Here is a 9,504-nt window from a genome sequence, read left to right on the forward strand (position 1 = left end):
AACAAATTGGTAGTTTGATGTATCTAAGTGATAGACTGTCAGTTCGTGAGGCTTTATAAAAAATGGTTGTTAGTTAAGGGGGATAAAGTTTATTTAACCCTTATAATTTTATGTGGACTCCATTAAAAAATTAACGAAATCTATTCGGAATTGGAGGGAATGAACGATTAGATAACGGAACAAACTCAATGATCTAAAAGTCAAAATAGAAACTCATAAAGCCATTTAAAGCCGTGAAATACACTATAATAAATAAGCATATATTGATTCATTGAACACGTGGTACATGGCCTATACGAGTAATGCTAAAACTCCTAAAAGGAAGACCAATGTCCTTTTTGACAGGGATGGAGACAGAAGCTCTTATGGGCAGAAGCTAGGGGTCAATAGGCTAATTTTTTTTTTTTTTACCTATTTGTTTTTTGGAACTAAGGGGGGGCCATGACCCCTACCGGCCCCCCTAGTTCCATCCCTACTTTTGGAGTCCTCAAAAAATTGATGTGACTTTAAAAATTACAATTAGATCAAAATTCAATAGTGATCTATTATACATCTTATTGTGATTTTAAAAGCCACATAAATTTTGGGAGGACTTGAGGAGGACACGAGTCTTTCTTTTGGCATTACCCCCTATATACATCAAGGGAGAGAGTCTTAGACTAAAAGGAAATGAAAATTACATGAAAAGTAAAAATAATAGGTGGGTAACCCAAACAAGAGCCCAAAAACAACCAGCTATCAGTACAACAATCTAAAAAACTATTAAGAACATGTAAAAAAAATGACTCAACCTATAAAGAGAACTGGCGCGCCAACAAGGGCGGTAATGAAAGGCAAAGTCACTTAAGATCGATATTATTTGTAATAGTATATAGATCATTACAACCCATTTATGCTTATATGCATTTACCAACTGTCGTCGTTCAACAGAAGTAGCAGAAGCATGCTTGAAAAAATATTCTATACCATAAGTGGCATTTCCCACGGAGCGCGTGCGCTTCTTTCCTACATCTCTCGTCACAGTCCACGATGCAACCAGTACAAAATTTTTTCTTACAATTGTTATCCACTATGGATTCTGCCATACAAACAAATCATTAGAAAAAAAAAATTATATAAAAATGCAGTGAAATACTTATAAATGAAAGGAAAAATTTCCTTTTTTTAATCAAGGTTTTCCCAATTTCACTTATATAGTGAGGCGTACTTTGAGCTGCCCCACATGAAGTGGTAGTCAGAGGCCCATTCAAGATCCACCAGACTAATCCATAGCCCAATACCTCATGCCACTAGAGATATTGAATCTTGAAACGCGGTCTTCGCCTTGACAGGCCCCAAGAGGGAGGTAGCACCTAATTTTTTTTGAATTCGAGACCTCAAGAGATAATATCCCTAAAAGCCGCAAGCCTTAACCGCTAGGCCAACCCCTTGGGGTTAAAACACATATTTATTAACACAAGATATGAGTTGAAATACATATTAAAAAAACTACTTACCCCCGTTTACAAGAAGTATGAATGTGAAGAAAATAACAAAGAAACAAATAGATTTGGTAGTCTTAGCCATGTTTTTCCTTCTTTTTCAAATTATGGATAGGAATTAAGGGTATTCATGCACTACATAGAGTTGCTTCGTTTCGTGCATAAGCTATATATGGTTATTTAACTTTGTCTAGTAAGCTACATCATTTTAACTTGCTTTATTATTTTATTGTTTTTAGAATTTGAAACCTTGTGGTTAAAATAAAGGGTAGAGTTAATTTGCTTATAATTTTCATCTGTCTTTTCGAGTACTAGCAAGTTATCACAACTAGTCTATGGCATAGAATTTGTCAAAGATTGTCCAATCATAAGCTTGTGGGGGCAAATTTCTAATGAAGCAATTGGATGTGGTAGAAGAGATGGAGATAATCAAAGACTAATCAGCATAGACAAATTGTTTGAAACTTACCTAGAAGGGTCTGGTTAAGTGTAAAATTGTTTTCTAAAAAGAAAAGGGAGGTAGAATCATACTTCTACCATAAATAAATAACTCTAGTTTCATTGGCTTTCCTTAAATACCTAGAGTTACCTTTTCGTGTAACTAAGGGTAAACCAGTGTGACTATCAGTGGTGGTAATTCAGTGGCCTCTAGGAAATTCTCAAGTGATTGGGCATGCACTAGGGTGAGAGTTCGACTCCAAAAATGGGAATTGATGTGGTCTTTTGTTTACCAAAATATATTAATAATAAATAACCACTCGCAATAGGACGAATCCTTGTAGGATAAGGCTATAAAGAGGGTGTCGAACCTCAAGGACTGCGTAGGTATTATTATCAAGCTTATCGAGATTAAATATAACTTAATTAAAAATATGTTTGATTTGGTTTTTGTTTTCTAAAAATAAATGCATAAAAGTAAAAAACATAAATTTAAAGATAGTAGGGATGAGATAAAGAATAAGGGATTGATTTCACCACTCACCGCATAACAATGGTCAATCATAAATTAACAAGGAAAATTCATACTATGCATGATATAGGACTCGTCTCACTCGAGTAATCAAGAAATTACCTCTAAAGAATAAGTATAATCCATCTTCGGTTGGCACAGACCGTCCACCTAACCACTAAGATACGGTACGACCCGTCTTCCCTAGGCATGGACTAGCTATGTCTTTAATAGGATATATACACAATCAATGGAATAGTATAACCCATCTTCGGTTGGAACAGACTGTCTACCTAAATTACACTAAACTAGGGTGTAGTACAATCCGTCTTCCCTAGGCATGGTCTATCTAATCCTCTTGATCATATATCAATTAAAACCGTTGTATAACAATCATTCACATAATCACAGAAAATATGAAGGATTGAGATCAATCAATATAAAAGACTTTCTAAGACAAGATAAGAATTTCATAATGATTGAATATAAACATTAAAATCAATTCTCACAGTTATACAACCATCATGCATAGAGAAAATTCCAAACTAAAATACAATTAAACCATTGTTACTTGGAAAGGGCTACATCAACACCCTATTAGGAATTTAGCCGCTCATCGTAGTGTGTAACGCCCCGCTTTTACAAAAAGCGTAAGTGAAAATTTTTCGAATTTCCATGAGACATTACTAACTTATCAGAGGTAATTATTGGCAACGGAATAAATGTAATATAAATTGGGAATAGGTTGACAACTCAGAGCTACTACTGAAATACCTCAAAATATATAATAAGCCAGTCAGCATAATTATACAAACAATAATACTAGTCATGCCTCACCGGGCTAGATAATTATACAAGTCAAATATCTACATATAACTGGAGAATTATAAGTACTGTCTTAAGTTAGGCTAATGAACTACAACAGGGTAGTCCCAAAAGGTAGGCTATCCAGCCTTACAAAAACTTAACTAGGAGCCATTACAAATACCATACAAAGAGAAGAAAACAACATAAACACTAAAGCGAGTCCGCTGTTTCCAATAATAATATGAGTGCTGATTTATTTAGTTAATGCAACACAATGCAGTGGCCATATAATCACATGTATATACAAAATATAATCTATGATCGCGAATCATAGACATAAAGTGAACATAAACGTAATCATAAGGCAATGACAGTTTTAAGTGTAAAGTTTTAGGTATTTCCCTTTTTCCACTACTCTGTTGGCCTTGGCACGGTTAGCGTGTTATTTGAAACCTTGGTTTCCTCACTTAACTTTTAATTATAATCTTTGGGAGCCTTGGCTCCTGGAAACCTTGGTTTCCCTGGTGACCTTGGTACACCAGTTTTTGTATTTATTATCCTTTTCAGGTATCTCCTCATTCACTGAGAACCTTGGAACTCATGTGAAGCCTCGCATACCCATCGTGGATCTTGATCCAACAGCTTGTTATTAGACAGGTTATTAAAAATAATAAAATATGCAAAACCACATGCGCAAACAAGTAAATAAAGCAGTAAACATAATATTATAGGAAAAGTCAACCAGCTTCGTCCTCAGTAAGTATAGAGATACTTACTAGTTTCTGCTCCAAAAGTCTTTCTCTATAACTGCATAATTCCAATCATATAGTAATACTAAATTAGTGAAAAGATGCTACAATATGTTTACTATATTTATCCTTAAAGTATCATTTTAACCGTTGTCCTAATACTTCCGTTTTCGGTTCTCTTAATCAAGATATTGAATGCCATCTTAGGTTATTGAATAATGAAACTAAGACATCCTCTTTTACTAGCCATTAACTCCAACTAGTATGTTGATATATACATATAATTCCCATTCATACCCATGTGTAGCCAAAATAATACTTTCTACACACACACACACACATTAGCCATATACCCATATACACTTACTTACTAAGTTTATACTTTAATATTCTCATTCATGCAGGGAATTCCAGCATACAACACACACACATCTTCACTTCACACACTCCTTTTCATTAATCAAAACTCCTATATTTCAGCAACTCATTCCCACACAAAAGTATTAAAACAAAGCTACTATCTTGTTTGTTTAAAGCTTCATGAGTGTAATTCTTTTAAGAGGAGAAACTACCCATGATCCTAGGGAACACATACTGAATTTTAGAGAGTAGAAAGGAAGATTTACTTACCAAAATTCGCACCCAACAGGTTGGATAGAAGGAAGGGGTCTAACTCCAAAACAAAGTGCTTGAAATGAGTTGGTAGTTTCTGGTTTTTGAGCTAGAATCAGAGGAAGATTTCAGATGCTGATTTCTGGTGTTTTGTTGAGAAACAAGAGGAGATTTAAGGCTTCATTTCTGGCTATAAGTGCTGGCTTTCACAGAAGAATGAGAGAGATTTTTCCATGGGAGATTCAACACCAAAACAGTGAAAGAAAAAGGAGCTTACGTGAGTGGTATGGGGAGAGCTTAGGCTGGTTTTTGATGTCCCATGCATGCTATATATAATAACTTCGAATGGCTAAGATCAATCCAGCACAAATTCTTCCAATGGTCAGATCTTTGACAGCAAGAGAAAAAAATATCCATGCAAGATCATCTAATATCCAAGATTAGATTTTCTTCCATATCTAGTGTCATGATTAAGTTGTACCACCATATCTAGTTCAATTTCAACCAAACTAAGCTAACTTAGGCTAACTAAATAAGTTTCAATCATTTGGAGCCGTCCATAAGCAATGGGTTCAAAATCAAAGGTAGAAAATCACTTCTCTGCTGTTTACCCGTAAGCTGCGTCGCACTGGATAAAATCACTCGATCGAAACTTAGTCGATCGATCGACATCGACCTATAATCGCTCGATCGACCAGAAAGTCGCTCGATCAATTTCAACTTCACTGATCTATTTCTTTACATGCATAAATACATAATTTTTATTAGACTATATAACAATTCTTAAGCCTTGTACTCATGCACATATTTTAATAACTTAAGTAGGGTGTCTTTCCCGGGTATTACATAGTGCTGGGATGGCCTCCTGCCATGTTCTTCTCCTCTTCAACTTGTCAGGCCTCCGAGAAGAATTTTCTATCTAAATCTAAGCACAAGCCCAATCACCAAGCACACCTTCTCTTGAAGCTTAGGGGTCTATTTATAGGGAGCACACAAGTCCTAGAAGCCTTTGGAATTCCATAAAAATCATCTCTTGAGTCTTCTTGTCCAAGTAGGAAAAGGATTCCAAATTCGGCAAGAATTGCGGTCTTTTATTGCGAGGCAATTTTAGCATAGTAAACGTTCGAATTAGACAAAATATATTTCTGATATATTTGTTGAATATTTTACTAGCTTTCCAACACCACCAATTTCATTGCAATCTGATATTTGACGCAAAAGTTATGATTCAAACACTGAGACATATGCAGAATCCAAATTTGAATCCAATTCGATTTTGACTCTTAGTGGAGAAATTCCGATTTAATCCTTCACTTGATTTGATTAAACTTAACCACATCATATAGGTATTCTATTATGATTGGTTAAGTTTAAACATATCTTCTAGGTCTTCTCAAAGTGTGCTTTAAGCCCAAAATTAATGGAATTAATTGCATCTTTATTTAAAACCTAAAAACATTAAAACAATACAAAATCAAACAAATAACAATGCTAAGGAATTAACATATGCAAGTTAAGGGGTTTCACTGTGCAACATTCAGCGCTTATCACACCCCCAAACTTACATATTGCTAGTCCCTTAGCAATACAAAACAAGAAATAAAACTGAAAAACAACAAGATAAATCATTCTTTCGTGGGATGTACGATTGCATTTAGCGTATGCAACAAGCCTTTTAAACCTCTAGGCCTCCCTAGTGGACGAGTGAAGTCTCGTGAGGGTTTGCCAGGAATGATACCCACAAACATTGTTCCTACCATGTTATCCTCAAGAATGCAACATCATAAAAATAATGGTTCTCATTCATTAGCAAGCTTAACAAAATACACTCCATCTTCATAATTTTAGAGAATTAAAAATTAAGCTAGTAACATGGCATTATGAGATATCACAAGATTCAATTAGTGTAAATTGAACTTAACACATAGTCATGGGGTTTCAAAAACTAATCTCAATCATGAATGGTTCAACACTCAAAATTCGCTGGACTCCCCATTAGATAAAACAACCAAGGCATATATATTTATTATTATTATATATATGCAGGCTGTGCAATGCTTAGCTCCCTTAAGCTTTCTAATTGACCCATGTAACGAGTGTTAGGTCAATGACTCCCAAACCAGATGGTTTTAGGGCATTAGGTGTAAAACACCCTAAAGACTTACTAACTCGAGTCAAAAAGGCTACAAAGCTAAACTTAGCCATTTATCAATCAAGGTAAACTTCCACCTTTTGACGCGAATACTCAATGCTTAATGAGGCAAGAGATCCGGTTACTTAGTGAAAAGCTCAAAGTGATCAATATTATTCTCTTTCTTTCCTTTTTTTTTTTTTTTTTTTGCCCTTTCCTTTTCATTTATTTTATTTATTTATTTATTTATTTTATGCCAAAGTTATTACTCCAACAAGTTACCCAACTGTATCCAAGATATTGATAACAAACATAATTGATTTCAAATTTCATACCCCATAGACTACGTGATAGTGTTCTTGTGAGAATCAAATTGAAACAAGTAATATCTCATGCTACCAAAGAAAATAACAAAACTTCTTAATTCCCTAGTCAAGTGATCATGTGTTCATCATGTTAAGCTCACCAATGAAATACAAATCAGGATTTAACTTCAACCAAATTCTTAGAGATAACATAGCAAAATATTGGACAGTGTTTTGTTCTTCCATACCCCCAAACTTGAATCACACATTGTCCCCAATGTGTGTATAGAACTGAACATAACAATAAGAGGATAGGAATACCTGAATGAGCATATGTGGGGCATATCATACCCCCAAACTTGATTGCAAAAACACATGTCCTGAAAAAGATAGTGATACTCCAACCAAATACTAGTTAAGTGCAACACATTATTGTAAAAATATAAACAAAGAATGAAATAACAATGGAGAAGATAAACCTGGAAGGAGATCATGTACCCTGGCCTGATAGAGGACTCGAGCATACAAGGCCTGTGCTCAAACCAATGAAGCTGACTCATTTAGTAAAAATATGTGGGATCCGCCAAGCCAACGGAATCCACATCCTTGATGCGCTCAATGCTCTCTGACCCTTAAATTTAAATTTGAAGCACCAATCTTTTCTTCTCTTGGACCAAAGAGAATAAATTTTACCTACAGAAAGGTAATTTCGAATACCCGCATATCGAGGTAGATCCCTCTAAGTATTCTTAAGTAGTTTCTCATCCGGAAGGGAATCATGAACTGGAATAGAATGAGGAGAATACACAAGGAAGTTTTCTACCTTGATAGTCTCTTTTTGCTCTTCTAATATCCCTAACAAACTACTCTCCTGACCTCTTGGTAAATCACAAGCAATAGGGGCTCGGGGTTCATATGGCATCTTAAGGATAAGAGTGGATGATGAATGAGCCTCAGTGCTCATTTCCTCGCCTAATGCCTGATGTAGAGCTTGTGGGGCCTCAATTTGCTCCTCCTTCATCTCTTCCACATAATCTCGACCACATCTCCATTCTTCATTGTGGAGATGGCTTGCTCATGATAAGAAGTACTCTCATTCACCATGTAGTGTCCATCAAGATTGGCCACCAACTGTCTTTGAAGCTCTTCTTCTTCTCTATTGAGGTGGTTCATGATTTGTTCAAAGTTAGCATCCATCTTGGCTTCCATCTCGGTGAAGAATTGAGAGGTATATTTTTCCTGGTGAGACTTCATAATCTGAGTTTGAGAGTCTCTTATTTGATCCATCTTGCTCATAAATTTCATCATCTGATCTTGAAAGTTAGAACTCATCGGAGGAGGTGGTTCAGCCTGAGATTGCTGATGTGGCAACCAGTAGGTGGGAGATGGCTCCTCTTCGTGAGCATCCATCTTGGCTTCTATCTCGGCGGAGAATTGAGGAGTATATTGTTCCTATTGAAATTGTTGTTGTGGAAGCCAGTAGATGGGAGATGGCTCCTCTTCGTGAGCTTCTATCTTGGCAATGGATTCAGAGTGAGAGTTCAATGTCTGACCGAGAGAGGTCACTGTTTGAGTGAGTTTCTGATTGATCTCACCCATAAGTTTCAATATCTGAGCTTGAACGTCAGAATCTAATTGACGTGATGGTGTAGCCTGAGAAGAAGGCTGCCAGTTATCCTCAAAGTCAGCACAATATGGAGATGATTGCCATTGCTGGTGGGGAGGATGAAAGTTAGATGGTGGATAGGCCGTTTGATCATTGAATTGCGGATATGCCTGATGGTACAGTTCATGAAATTGTGGAGCATAATTTTCAGGAGCTTGAGCTTGCCACGAGATATTAGACTGGTTACTCCATGCCGGGTCATAGGAATCAAAGTAAGGCTCATTCCTCGGTCTAGAGAACTGTGTGTTCATATGCTCATAAGAATAGTTAGAAAATTGTCCTACAGTTGGACAGTCTTTAACATGATGATAATGACTACAACAATATGAACATGGTTCGTGGGGGGTTGGAATGCCTCCCCACATGAATTAAATTGACAAAAATAAAACAAAATAACAAAAGAAAATAAAAACAAAAATTGAAAACAAAAAAATAAAAAATAAAAAATAAAAAGAAACCAAAATTAAAATAAAATAAAATAAAAACAAAAAAGATAATCAAGTTAAATTCAATCTTTAAAACTTAATAACATAACCGTTTGCAGTCCCCGGCAACGGCACCAAAAATTGATGTGGTCTTTTGTTTACCAAAATATATCAATAATAAATAACCACTCGCAATTGGACGAATCCTTGTAGGATAAGGCTATAAAGAGGGTGTCGAACCTCAAGGAATGCGTAGGTATTATTATCAAGCTTATCGAGATTAAATATAACTTAATTAAAAATATGTTTGATTTGGTTTTTGTTTTCTAAAAATAAATGCATAAAAGTAAAAGACATAAATTTAAAGATAGTAGGGATG

General features: G+C 35.6%; 1 long non-coding RNA gene across 1 annotated transcript; it reads right to left on the bottom strand.

The window, feature by feature from the left end:
• Positions 1 to 239: 239 nt before the first annotated feature.
• LOC133882573 (uncharacterized) lies at positions 240 to 1,758 on the bottom strand. Its single transcript, XR_009902686.1, has 2 exons — positions 1,497 to 1,758; positions 240 to 1,078 (listed from the first exon to the last, which is right to left on the bottom strand). It is a non-coding gene; the product is annotated as an uncharacterized LOC133882573 (long non-coding RNA).
• Between the last annotated feature and the right edge of the window lie 7,746 nt (positions 1,759 to 9,504).

Source organism: Alnus glutinosa, chromosome 11 (genome assembly GCF_958979055.1).
Source record: "Alnus glutinosa chromosome 11, dhAlnGlut1.1, whole genome shotgun sequence".
Lineage (NCBI taxonomy): Eukaryota > Viridiplantae > Streptophyta > Magnoliopsida > Fagales > Betulaceae > Alnus > Alnus glutinosa.